This window comes from Nothobranchius furzeri, chromosome 7, assembly GCF_043380555.1.
Source record: "Nothobranchius furzeri strain GRZ-AD chromosome 7, NfurGRZ-RIMD1, whole genome shotgun sequence".
NCBI classification, from domain to species: domain Eukaryota; kingdom Metazoa; phylum Chordata; class Actinopteri; order Cyprinodontiformes; family Nothobranchiidae; genus Nothobranchius; species Nothobranchius furzeri.
The window spans coordinates 28,941,793-28,955,251 of NC_091747.1; the positions used below are offsets into that span (position 1 = coordinate 28,941,793).

Below are 13,459 nucleotides of genomic sequence, written 5' to 3' on the forward strand. Positions count from 1 at the left end.
TGTTTGCCTTGAATTGGGTTAGCTACTTGTGAAGTATTCATGGAATGGGCAATACAGATACAGAGCTGTGAAAAAGTATTTCCCTTATAAGTTTCCTGTCACCCTTTAATGGTTCAAATCAGCAAACAAATGTCACTACCAGACAAAGACAAACCAATTATAGATATTAAATGTTTTAAATGACAATTTCATATTATGATTATGTCATAAAGTTTTTGTTGGGGTAAGACCCAAACACAAGCAATCCAGGAAGCAGCCAGGTAAGTAAACTTAGTATTTTATCACACAAACAAGCACATCAAGGATCAAACATACATTTTACTAGACGTAATTGCAAGGATGAAAACACAAAGGAACCAACAAAACAACTGAACCGGGTATCAATACAGCAGGGAGGTGCAAGGAATGTCATGGAGCAGGTGTGTGTTATACCAATAGTAACCAACGGGCAAGTCAGACTAATTAACAGAGTGGGAGACAAGACACTAAATAGAATAGAACAGAATGATCCCTCAGTAGGGAAATTCACTTGCTACAGCAGCACATTCACTTAGAGAAAAGGAAGATGAAAAATAATAACAAGGTTACAGGTTAACACACAAGGGCAGTGAGCTAGTATTGTAACCTTTAATCACTAAAAACAACAAATAAAAAGAAAACGTGTGTTTCGAGAACTAGGCAGTGTTCTGTAAGGGACACAGTAATATACCTCCAGTATTGAACACATACTGAGTATTGCATTGGTGTTACTGTGTACCAGGATAATGCCAGTACCAGTTAAACTGAGGACTTCTACACGCTTACTGCAGAGGGGATCAATGGCCTATGGTAGTGTTCTGTTTTACTTCTGGGATGTCTCAGTCCGACTCTGAAGGAAGCTGTCCTTGGTCTCCACAGTGGAATGCTGTGGGTGGGATGGTTTTTCTTAAAGATGGAGGTCATTTTCCCACGAATCCTCCTTTCACACGTCTCCTCAACTGAATCCAGTGGGCAGCTCAGAACCAAGTTAGCTTTGTGAACTAGCTGCCTGCACCCCAACAGACCACAGCAGAGTGGATAACCACAGACTGATGAAAAGGATTTTAGTAGCAGATTTAACTCTGGAGGACCTCAGCCTCCTCAGGAAGTGGAGGCGGCTTTGGCCCTTCGTATACAGACTCTGTGTTGTTGGACCAGTTCAGTTTGCAGTTGAGGTGAACACCCAGGTACTTAAAGGTATCCACCACCTCAGTGTCTGCTCCCTGGATGTTTACTGGTGAGTGAGGAAGAGTGTTTCTCTGGAAGTCAGTCACCATTTCCTTTGTTTTACTGGTGTTCAAGCGAAAGTGGTTACACTTACACCAGTCCACAAAGTCCAAGATGGCTGACCTGTACTCCTGGCCATCCCCCCCAGACACACAGCCAACAATGACTGAGTCATCAGATAACTTCTGGAGGTGACAGATGCTGGTGTTGTAGGTGAAGTCCAAGGTGTAGAAGGTGAAGAGAAAAAGGAGAGAGAACCATACCCTGTGGAGCTCCAGTACTACCACACAACCACCTCAGACGTACAGTTGTGCAGCCTCACATACTGTGGTCAGGTAGTTCATGGCCCATGCAGTCAGATGTTCATCCACTCCTGCACCCCTCATCTTCTGCTGCAGTAGACATGGCTGCTTGAAAGCACTTGAAAAGTTAAGGAACATGATTCTCACAGTGATTTTTTGCATCTCAAGGTGAGCCAGAGCCCGGTGCTGCAGGTAGATGAGGGCACCCTCCACCCCATCTTTGATTTATATGCAAATTGCAGTGGGTCTATTTCTGGGCTCACCACTGAATGTAGATGGTTGAGATTGAGTCTCTCCATGGTCTTCATCAGATGGGAGGTCAAGGTGACAGGTCCGTTGTGGTCTGGTTCCCTGGGATGGGATGTTTTAGGAACTGTAACCACACATGAGGTCTTCCACAGGATGGGGACCTGCTCCCACCAAAGGCTCAACATGAACATGTGCAAGACCATGGGGGGAGGGTGGTGGTGGTAGTCCCTGTTGTAGCGGGGGTGGAGTCAAATTTGTTAAAAAACAGGTTAAGCTCGTTGGCCCAGTTCAATTCAATTCAAAGATACTTTATTAATCCCAGAGGGAAATTAGAGTTTCAATACACACAATTCTGAGATCAGAAATACATACATAGACATAGACACATGACAAGAATTGGTGACTGTAGTCAATCGCAACTCGAGTCGCGCTATCGTAATAGATCAAGAGAGTTTATATGAGGATAGAGTCAAGGGGAGGGAAAAAAAGGCACTTCAGAGTTACCCTCAACAAAGAGGGTAGCTTTGTTATACAAAAAAACACCTCAGACAGATATGCACACAGACTTCAGACATTACATAAGTGTCCACTACGTGGGGAGGTAGGGTTGGGACTCTCCTCACTTCAGTGCGTGCAGCCGCAAAGGGCAGCGCTCATCACCTCCGTTTGGACAGGGAAGGGAGATAATGGGTTAGAGGGCACATTGACACCTAGATACGGTTCCACAGCCATCACCGGTTGCAGTCACACCCAGACTGGGATAGGGAGAAAGAGTTTCCATAGCAACGGCAGCATTCCACATTTCTTCTGAGGGGAGTTTTCACTTCAGCCTCACAGGCTCCAAGGGCACCAGATTCAGATAAGAATTGTTTGGGGACAGACAGAGATAATTTCCTCTCTGTCTTAGTGTTCTGTTGGTCTTCAACCCCTCTAGATCCAGTAATGGCGTAATTAATCTCCCAATCCATGCTGATCCGTCAACTTGCTCCTTGATGGAATCCACCTTCTGTGCCAGAGCCTGAATCTCAGCCAAAGTTCCAAGCTTACGACTCATCTCGACAATTATGAGTTTGTGCGTTCACAGCACGATGCATTCCATCCCTTAGCTCCAGGATTGAGCCAATATTCTTTGAAAGCTCGTAAATTTTCCGGTAAGCCAGGTAACCGCTCAGGCCAAACAGCAGGAATCCGTAACCAAAACAACGAATATCGAAACATCTTTGGAATCCTCTACAGACAGTTGAGAGAGGCAGATCATGTTCCACTGTTTCCAGGAGTCCATGACATACACAGCTGGCTCTGTCCCAGAGGGGCTTCTGGGAGCCCCTTCTCCCGTTCTCATTATCGAAAAAAAATTTCAATCGCGTTGAGAGACCAACTGACCAGATCCATTTTTAATAATTTCCAGTTTCCAGAAAAAAATGCAGAAAGTGCTGTGCACACAACGACAGGACAAAGAGCCTTGGGATGAGGAGGGAGGGAGAGGAGAAAAAAAAAGCGTCTGTTCTCTCCAAGAGCCGGAAGAAGAATGGTCCCCTTCAGCAGACTCACAGGCCACACTCCTCCCACTGTGACCTGTGATGTTCTTGAGGCCTCTCCATGCACCATGAGCATTGTTCTGCCCCAGATGTTTCTCCATCTTCTTCCTGTAGATGTCTTAAGCTCGTCTGATGTTTAAGCTCCATGCTGGGCTCGTCTCTGCTCCTCTTTGTCTCCAGCCATAAAAGATTTTATCTTATATTTACACACACACACACACACACACACACACACACACACACGTGTGTGTGTGTGTGTGTGTGTGTGTGTGTGTGTGTGCGTGTGTGTGTCCTGTCTGTTAATTTACCCCCACCCCCCAGATACAATAAGTACTTCATAACTGATTTCTCTGCTCCCTTAGCTGAGATTTTTGCTCGATATCAATGTGTTCTCATTCTTGGAGACTTTAATATTCACATCTGCTGTCTGGAAAAAACATTTGTCATAGATTTTCTTAGTCTAATTGATGCTTTCGGTTTGACCCAGTCTGTAAATGCTCCAACTCATGTACACTCATATACTCTCGACCTTGTGCTCTCATCTGGTCTGTTGTTAAATGATCTATCTCTTTTCATAGTCTGCTGGTCTGGACATATGTTTATTTCTTTTGATACTTTTTTTACCTATAAACTATCATTCACTTCGTCCATCACGTTCGTTACGGCGCATCTTTAACTCTGAAACAGCAGGATCTTTTGTCAGTGCTTTTTTGACTTTTCTGACTAGGTAGAGTCTGATCTGCCTAGTCAGCTTAGCCTGGATGATCAAATCGCTTTTTTAAATGATAAATGTCTTACAGTCTTAAATTCTGTTGCTCCTCTGAAACCTGCTCACTCCAAATATAAATCTGACCCTTGGCTCAACTCTCATACTCGAAGTTTCAAAAAACTTTGTAGACAGGCTGAGCGCAAATGGAAAAAAGACCACTTCCAGATTTGATATCAGATTTTGCAAGACCTCTGGTCCAAATATCAACAAGCAGTTATGCATGCCAGAAGCTATTACTTTTCTAAAATTATTTCTGCAAACCGGTCGAATCAAAAAGTTCTTAACAAAACTATTAATTCGGTTCTCGTTCCTCATGAGTCCTACCGCTCAATTATTGCACCAAATCTTCTGGATCAGTTTCTAGATTTCTTTTCTAAGGTTTCCTCTATCAGAGCTAGCTTATCATTCTCTCTGCACACCCTTCCTACCTTAACCTTTAATACAGCACGCTTCCTCAACTTTGAACCTATTTCCCTTCCATGCCTGCAATCTTTGCTTCTGTCGATGAAACCATCTGGTTCCCCAGACGACACCCTTCCTCTGCGCCTCCTGAAAGAGATGTTCATCAATACCAGTCTTTTTTCCAGTGCTGTACCCCCTGTCTTCAAACATGCTGTGGTTCAGCCGCTTCTAAAGAAACCAGGCCTTGATGCCTCGGTTCTTTCTAATTATCGCCCTATTTCCAAGCTTCCATTTCTGGCAAAAAATCTGGAGAAGGTGGTCTATGATCAGCTATCGACTCATCTAGCCGATCATAACATAATGGATGTCTTTCAGTCAGGTTTTCGACCCCTGCACAGCACTGAGTCCTCTCTCCTCCGTGTCTTCAATGACATTTTTATGGCTACTGATTCTGGCTCCTATGCTGTGTTATTACTTCTCAATCTGTCTTCCGCCTTCGACACCGTCAACCACGACATCCTTTTATTACGCTTAGATGAGGTTGCTGCAATACGTGGTCCAGCCCTAACTTGGTTTAGGTCTTATTTGTCTAACAGGTCCCAATGGGTAGTGTTGAACTGCTCCTCTCTCGTGTGGGGTCCTGCAGGGATCTATTCTGGTGCCTTTGTTGTTTTGTCTTTACCTCCTTACCCTCAGCTTAATCCTAAAAAAACACTCTGTTCAATATCACTCATATCACTTATATGCTGTTGACTGTCAGATTTACATGTCAGTGAAACTCCAGCAATCCATCCAGCCTCTTCTAGACTGCCTACGTGATGTGAAATGTTTGCTGGTCACAAATTTTCTGCATCTCAATGATTCCAAGACTGGACTGATCCTGTTTAGTCCGGTCAGATCTAGCTCATTCCAAACCCCAGATCTTTCATCGATTTATCAAAATCTAAAATCCGTTGTGACAAACCTGGGTGTGAAGATGGATTCATCTCCAAAGATGGACGCCCAGGTTGTAGAAAAATAGAGTGATATAACTATCTAGAGTTGTATTTTAATACACTGTAAGTAGATCACTTGTTATAATCAGAAGATGGGCTGTTTTTATCATCAGGGAGTTTAATGAAACACTCTGTATTGACTTTGAGACAAGAAAAGAGAGAGAGTTGGGATCGTTTAAGAATCTTTAATTTCTTAATTATAAATTCTTAACAATCTATCAGGACTAACTCTGTGTTGTTTGGAAATTAATGTGATGTTCGATGTGTGTGTGTGTGTGTGTGTGTGTGTGTGTGTGGTTGGTTCAGACTCCTTAGGCTGACGTCATTGAATCTGGTAGTCTTTGTTATGACTAGATATCACGAGGCTTATAAAGTGATGACATGAGCTGCTATTTTGCCGTGTACGTACCCAGTGGGGGTCTCCCAGGTAGATCAGGAAATGCCAGGTCTGAAGACCTCGGATGTGCGCTGGAGCTGGTCGAAACAGCGATTGCAGCGTTTCAAAGCCCGTCTGAAGGGTCGACCCAGGTAACAATCGGCAGCGTCAGCAGGTGCTCTTATTTTGAAAGGATGTCGTCTGGTTGTTAAACGACGAAAATCTCCAACTTCACAGTTCTTAGTTTAAAGAAGAAAGCACATCTGGCCAGGCTGTGCTTCTCTTTGGGATGACGGTGACTAGAACTGAAGTCAAAATGGAACTGAGCTTAAAATGGCGTTGCCTTGTTTTATATCTCTGAATTGTTGATAAGTTTTAGTAAAGCGGATTGGACACTTTAAGTCAACAAGCCAGATTCTCTTGCGGCAGCCGAAAGCTCTGATTGGTTGGAACAATGTGTCATGCGTTTCTATGGAGATGAGGGTCAGTCTGTCTGTACAGTAGTCCTGTTTTCATTAAACACATAAATCATGACATCTTTATTCCACAGATCATTCACTTGATTATTATTGATCAACATATGTTTCGAATAGCTTTAATCACAAATTAAGTACTTTGATTATTGAAAAGCGTTGTTCTTCTCCTCCTGGCTGGCTCGCCAATTGTAGAAAAATAGAGTGAAATAACTACCTAGAGTTGTATTTTAATACACTGTAAGTAGATCACTTGTTATAATCAGAAGATAGGCTGTTTTTATCATCAGGGAGTTTAATGAAACACTCTGTATTGACATTGAAACAAGAAAAGAGAGAGAGTTGGGATCGTTTAAGAATATTTAATTTCTTAATTATAAATTCTTAACAATCTATCAGGACTAACTCTGTGTTGTTTGGAAATGAATGTGATGTTCGATGTGTGTGTGTGTGTGTGGTTGGTTCAGACTCCTTAGGCTGACGTCATTGAATCTGGTAGTCTTTGTTATGACTAGATATCACAAGGCTTATAAAGTGATGACATGAGCTGCTATTTTGCCGTGTACGTACCCAGTGGGGGTCTCCCAGGTAGATCAGGAAATGCCAGGTCTGAAGACCTCGGATGTGCGCTGGAGCTGGTCGAAACAGCGATCGCAGCGTTTCAAAGCCCGTCTGAAGGGTCGACCCAGGTAACAATCGGCAGCGTCAGCAGGTGCTCTTATTTTGAAAGGATGTTGTCTGGTTGTTAAACGACGAAAATCTCCAACTTCACAGTTCTTAGTTTAAAGAAGAAAACACATCTGGCCAGGCTGTGCTTCTCTTTGGGATGACGGTGACTAGAACTGAAGTCAAAATGGAACTGAGCTTAAAATGGCGTTGCCTTGTTTTATATCTCTGAATTGTTGATAAGTTTTAGTAAAGCGGATTGGACACTTAAAGTCAACAAGCCAGATTCTCTTGCGGCAGCCGAAAGCTCTGATTGGTTGGAACAATGTGTCATGCGTTTCTATGGAGATGAGGGTCAGTCTGTCTGTGCAGTAGTCCTGTTTTCATTAAACACATAAATCATGACATCTTTATTCCACAGATCATTCACTTGATTATTATTGATCAACATATGTTTCGAATAGCTTTAATCACAAATTAAGTACTTTGATTATTGAAAAGCGTTCTTCTTCTCCTTCTGGCTCTTCTCCTGGAATGTAAACAGTCTGAGGAACACCCGACCTTGGCGTTTTCTACACGGGTGTTACTGTGTACAGGGGCAGCTGTGTGGAGCTGAAAATAATGAACTTCATTACGTTACAAGGTCAATGCCACTGTAAAATCTTGTTTTTTCCAACTCCACCATCTGTCCAAATTAAGAGCTGTTTTATCTAGGAAAAATTTGGAATCAGTTGTTCATGCCTTCATCACATCTAGGCTCGACTACTCCAATGCAGTTTTGCTGGGTGTCAATAAGTCAACCCTTGCTCGACTTCAACTCGTTCAAAACGCAGCTGCTAGATTCCTAACACGTACTGACAGGCGCCAGCATATAACACCAGTTCTCAAATCCCTTCAATGGTTGCCCATCACTTTCAGGGTCCAATATAAAATGCTACTATTTATTTTCAAATCCCTCCATGGTCTTGCCCCCGTGTACTTATCAGACCTTCTTTTAATTTATACTCCCGGTCACACACTCAGGTCCTCCAGCCTGTTGCTCCTCGAGGTCCCGAAAGCATGTTACAAATCACGTGGACAAAGAGCTTTCTCTGTTGCGGGTCCTAAACTGTGGAATGAACTTCCAGTCACAGTTCAACTGGCATCCACCTGGGCAGATTTTAAGTCTGGACTAAAGACACACTATTTCACCCTTGCTTTTAAGTTAGTTGTTAGTTTGGCTTTTACTACTCTAATTTTATCATCCACTGTAAGGTTTCTTTGGTTTTATTGGTACTTTTTTTGTCGGCTTGTCTTTTTTTATTGTTGGATGTATTTTATAGTACTGTTTTATGTTTTTTATCTCAAGTATTGTGCGACTGTTCAGCACTTTGGTCAGCCGGCTGTGTTTTTAAAGTGCTACGTAAATGAAGGTGGTATGGTATGGTATGTTATGGTATGGTGATCTAGGTGGGCTGTCCTCTCACCTGAAGCAAAGTTTAAAAAGAAACTGCAAGCTCTTTCAAACATACTTGAATCTGCACCGAAGGGCCTTGAGTGTCTGTTAGTGCTTGTTTTTGTCTGTGTGGTGTTGGTGTCAGGTTTTTGTCTTTGTGCGTTGTGATTGATGAACACCTGACCTTTAAAGATCATGTTAACTCTGTTGCTCGTTCATGCTGCTTTGCACTGTATAACATACGAAAGATCAGACCATACCTAACACAACATGCCACCCAGCTCCTGGTGCAATCTACTGTCATCTCCCGCCTCGATTACTGCAATGCCCTTCTAACTGGTCTTCCAGGCTGTACTGTGAGACCTCTTAAAATGGTCCAGAACGCAGCGGCGTGTCTGGTCTTCAGTCAGCCAAAAAGAGCACACGTCACCCCTCTGTTCATTGAGCTCCACTGGCTACCGCTAGCAGCATGCATTAAATTCAAATTGCTAACACTAGCATACAAAGTCTGAGATTGTACGGCTCTCATCTACCTGAATCCTCTTGCAAAGGCTTACGTCCCGGCCACTCCGGTCATCATAAGATCGTCGGCTAGCAGTGCCTACACCACGCTCAGGACAACCCAGGCTCTTCTCATGCATCATTCCACAAATGTGGAATGACCTTCCAAGCACTACCAGCAGGGGTGTAGCACCAAATTCTGGGCCCTAGGTACAAGTCTTCTAGGTGGGCCCCCATGCTCAATTACTTAATAACTCTCTGACACATTTTTTGTCATGCTATAAGACAAGATAATAAATATGATCTTAGTTTAACCTCTATATTGAGCAAATACAAATGCCAGCATAATAAAAGTGAAATGCCAAGACTTCACATATAATTATTTTTATTTGCCAACAATGTGTTCAAACAAAAATCCTGGAATTTATTTTCCTGTAAATGCCCACTGACGGGTCTTCATGTTAGCAAAATCACTTATGAGATCTTTAAAGTCCAATCCTTTGGCTAATTGGCTTTCAATAGAAAGAAGAACTAGGCTGTTCAGTCTATCCTGGGACATTGTTGATCTCAAATAATTTTTCACCAGTTTCAGTTTGCTAAAAGCCCGTTCACCCCCAGCAACAGTCACAGGTAGTGTGCAAAATATCCTCAGTCCAATACAAACTTCTCCAAAAATGCTCTGTAATTGCATCCTGTAGATGGCATTAAGCAGCTCAAGAGGAGACCGAATGTGTGGAAATGTGGCACCATATATTGTTCTCAGGTGTAGCATCTCATTCTCAAATTCAGCTGTGAGATCCTTGTAATATTTTCTCATCAGTGCCTGGCATGATGTCTTCATCTGCTCTTCAGTCATGTCTGTCATGGTTCATGATGTTAAGCTTTGCTAATACTTATATGTATTGATATATTAAATACATATGACATGAAATAAACCAGGTTCTCTCTGTGAATGTAATGCACTCTAAATTTTATAATCCCTGCATTATCAGCCAAATTATAAGATTGTCCGTTTTCAAGATCAAATATAAAGAAATTTAAAATAGGCTTAAAATATCTAACCAAGTCAATAACAATCCTCTAACACCCGTGTCATCATGCTATACGAAAAACAGTGGCAGCTTCTCATTCCTGAGATTACCACAAATCCATCGATACCAAGTTTGTCCTGGTCCATGACTGGGAAGGAGCTGAAATATCCACACAGAGTGAACCTGTTTTTACTGCGAGGTCCGCGAATGAATTGGCGGCGGCCGCCCGCGATAATAATTCTGATTTATATATATATATATATATTAGGGATGAGCGAGTACACCACTATCTGTATCTGTACTCGGAATGGGCGTGGCATAACCCGGAAGTGGGCATGGTTTAACCGGAAGTGGACATGGTTTACATCAATGTATTATTTTAAGTCTGAAATTGATATGGATTGATCAGAAGTTGCTATGTGTATTGTTTATTTGAAAACTATTTACAGAGCAGCCTCAGAAGTGAGATTAAATATTTTTGATCACAATAGTAAAGAAACTATTACAGAAAAAGTGTTTCAATAAAATCAGAACATTAATATTTGAGTGCATGGATTAATACATCTGAACCCATGCAGTAGGAACTAGGAAATATGAAATGCTAGAACCAGACACAACTTTATATATATATATTTTATTTTAATTTGATTAAACTGATTTTTTTCTTAACGTTCTTGGCATTTTCCCACACAGTTTAACAAAGAAATGTTGATTAATGTGTGTGTGTGTGTGTGTGTGTGTGTGTGAGTGTGTGAGTGTGAGTGTGTGTGTGTGTGTGTGTGAGTGTGTGAGTGTGTGTGTGAGAGAGAGAGAGAGAGAGAGAGAGAGAGAGAGAGAGAGAGAGAGAGAGAGAGAGAGAGAGAGAGAGAGAGAGAGAGAGAGAGAGAGAGAGAGAGAGAGAGAGAGATAAAAAAAAAATTTAAAACCCCACCGGAGCGGAGGTAGTGACAACAGCACGTCAGCTCTGTCTTGTCAAATGCACCATGTCAGTTACGAAAAAAGTAACTTTAAATATTCAACCGAAAAAGAGGCGAGCTGAAGAAAACCTAGGGAAAACTGAAGAAACGTGAGCAACAGTGAAGCCATCACAGCGCGATCCGTTACTGTCTGTGTGTGTGCGTGGATGAGCCGGCCGGACTGAGCTCCCGGTCGGCTAGAGAGTTTTGTAAGTAGGGAGGGGCGGGCGCTCTATGTGACTGGCCAATCACAGAGCGTGAAGACAGTCAGTTACCCAATGAAGATTTTCCTTCAGCACGATTACAGATATTGACTCGTTTTACTAGTTTCATGCTCGTATTCGTCAAAAATGCGTTATCCGTACCGGATACTCGTCTGAAATGAGTATCCGGCTTATCCCTAAAATTAGTGTTTTCACTGATAACACTAATTAATTTATATTTGATCTTGATGGTGAAACTAAAGGTGTTTAACACTGAACACCTAACATGAATGCAGCTTCTGAGAGCTAGCTAATATCAGCTAAAACTGTGTTCTGCTGCTGCTGCTCACCGTCCTTCTACTTGCTTCTGTTCAATTAACTTTTCCTCCTTCTCCTTCTTTTCTTTTCTTTTCTTTTCTGGAAGCCAGATTTCCCTTTCTTGGGAAAAGACATGACTGACTCTCCTGCCTCCAGCTCTGGCTGTCGGCATCTGCGATGTCTTATTAGCACATGCAGCCGGGCAGCCCCTGGCCGCTGGTGTGGACTAAACCACTTTGCACATTTTTAAGGGGTGATAGATGCCTCAGAGATTATTCAGTTATTATTTTTAAGGCGAAATTCTGTTTCTTAACCTCTTTATCCAGGTAAAGGGAAATTTATTAAGACATTAAGTAAGTTGGGGGAAAAAAACAACAACAATAAAACATTTTTATTCAAAGCTGTCTCAGGGCCCCTCCCTGCAGTGGGCCCTGGGTAAACGGTACCCTTTCCCCCCCCAGTCCGACGCCCCTGACTACCAGAACAGGGGCTTCCTTTTCAATTTTCAAGAAACTCCTGAAGACCCTGCTCTTCAGAGAGCATCTTCTAAACTAGCACCCTCCCTGCACTCGTCCCCCCCCCTCTACTGTCCACTCCTTGTTCCCTCCTCTCCATGATTGATGTCAAGTTGTTGTTGTTATTGTTGTTGTTAGCCTCAAGGGCAACATGCCGATTATCACTTGTAAGTCGCTTTTGACAAAAGCGTCTGCTAAATACATAAACATAAACATATATATATATATATATATATATATATATATATATATATATATATATATATATATATATATATATATATATTTATATATATATATACTGAAAAGTCCATTTTATTTTGGAGAAGCTTCAAAATTAACATGAACTTAACCTATTCAGTGTAAATTAGTCAGAATGGCACCAGCACAAGACACACATTATCCCCTTTCAGACCCACCAGGTTCAACTTAAATAGTGGCTGATCAGACCACTATACAAACAAGAGGGGAACAATTAACATACAATTAACACACACATCCTCACACACACAAACTAACCAGTCTAATCAATTCAGGTAACTCAAATAACTAAATCATAATGACAAACTTCCTATCCATAACAGAAAATATCTACATTAAATTAAACATAAGCATAAACATGAATCTCTCCTCCCTTGGGAGTAGGTAGATCCCAGGAGTGCTGATTAGGCTTCCTGAGGAGATGAGCTGCAGGTGTGAGACTCAATGGGCAACTCCAAGTCACTGGTAACTCAAATAGAAGTATAAAATTAACACATGCATTCATAAACAGAAGACTGATTGTGTGTGTATCAACCAGTCATCCTGGACAGAACACAGAAAACAAACATTACCAGAAGACCATATCCCTGAGGTGACAGACACTGTTGTCAGAGTCCCCCCTCCTTAAGAGTCCACACTGCACCAGCGGGAAAGGTAATCAGCCATAACATTCTTCCTGACCGGCATATGTTGAACTGTGAAACAAAAAGGCTGCAGCGCCTAGGCCCATCGGGTTAGGCGGCTGTTAGTGTCCCTGATCAGTCACAATTTCACGAGGGAAACCCACCCGAGAGAACAGCTGCACCAAGGAAAGAGCCACTGCTTTTGCTTTCATTGTCTTAAGAGGAAATACCTCAGGGTATCTGGTTGCATAGTCTGTAATTACCAACATATAGCCATAACCCGTATTACTCTTCTCGAGGGGTCCCACCATATCCATTCCCAGACGCTCAAAAGGAGTGTTTATAAGAGGAAGTGGTTGCAATGGTACCTTTGGAGGGCATTGGTTGGATGCTAGTTGACACTCAGGACACGTTTTACAAAATTGGGCAACATCAGACCTCAGACCAGGCCAGTAGAAATGGGGTTGAATGCGGGCCCATGTTTTCTGCTTCCCCAGGTGGCCAGCCCAAGGAATAGCAGACCCAACTCCAGCACCATCTCTCGTGCCTCTCGTAGGACCACCAGCTGCCTCTGTACTCCTTGTTGCCGATACAAAATGCC

The 13,459-nt window shown here is 42.4% G+C and overlaps 1 protein-coding gene across 1 annotated transcript in view; it reads left to right on the forward strand.

The window, feature by feature from the left end:
• Positions 1-13,459, forward strand: part of aoc1 (amine oxidase copper containing 1) — a 52,927-nt gene that overhangs the window by 21,664 nt on the left and 17,804 nt on the right. The window lies entirely within an intron of this gene.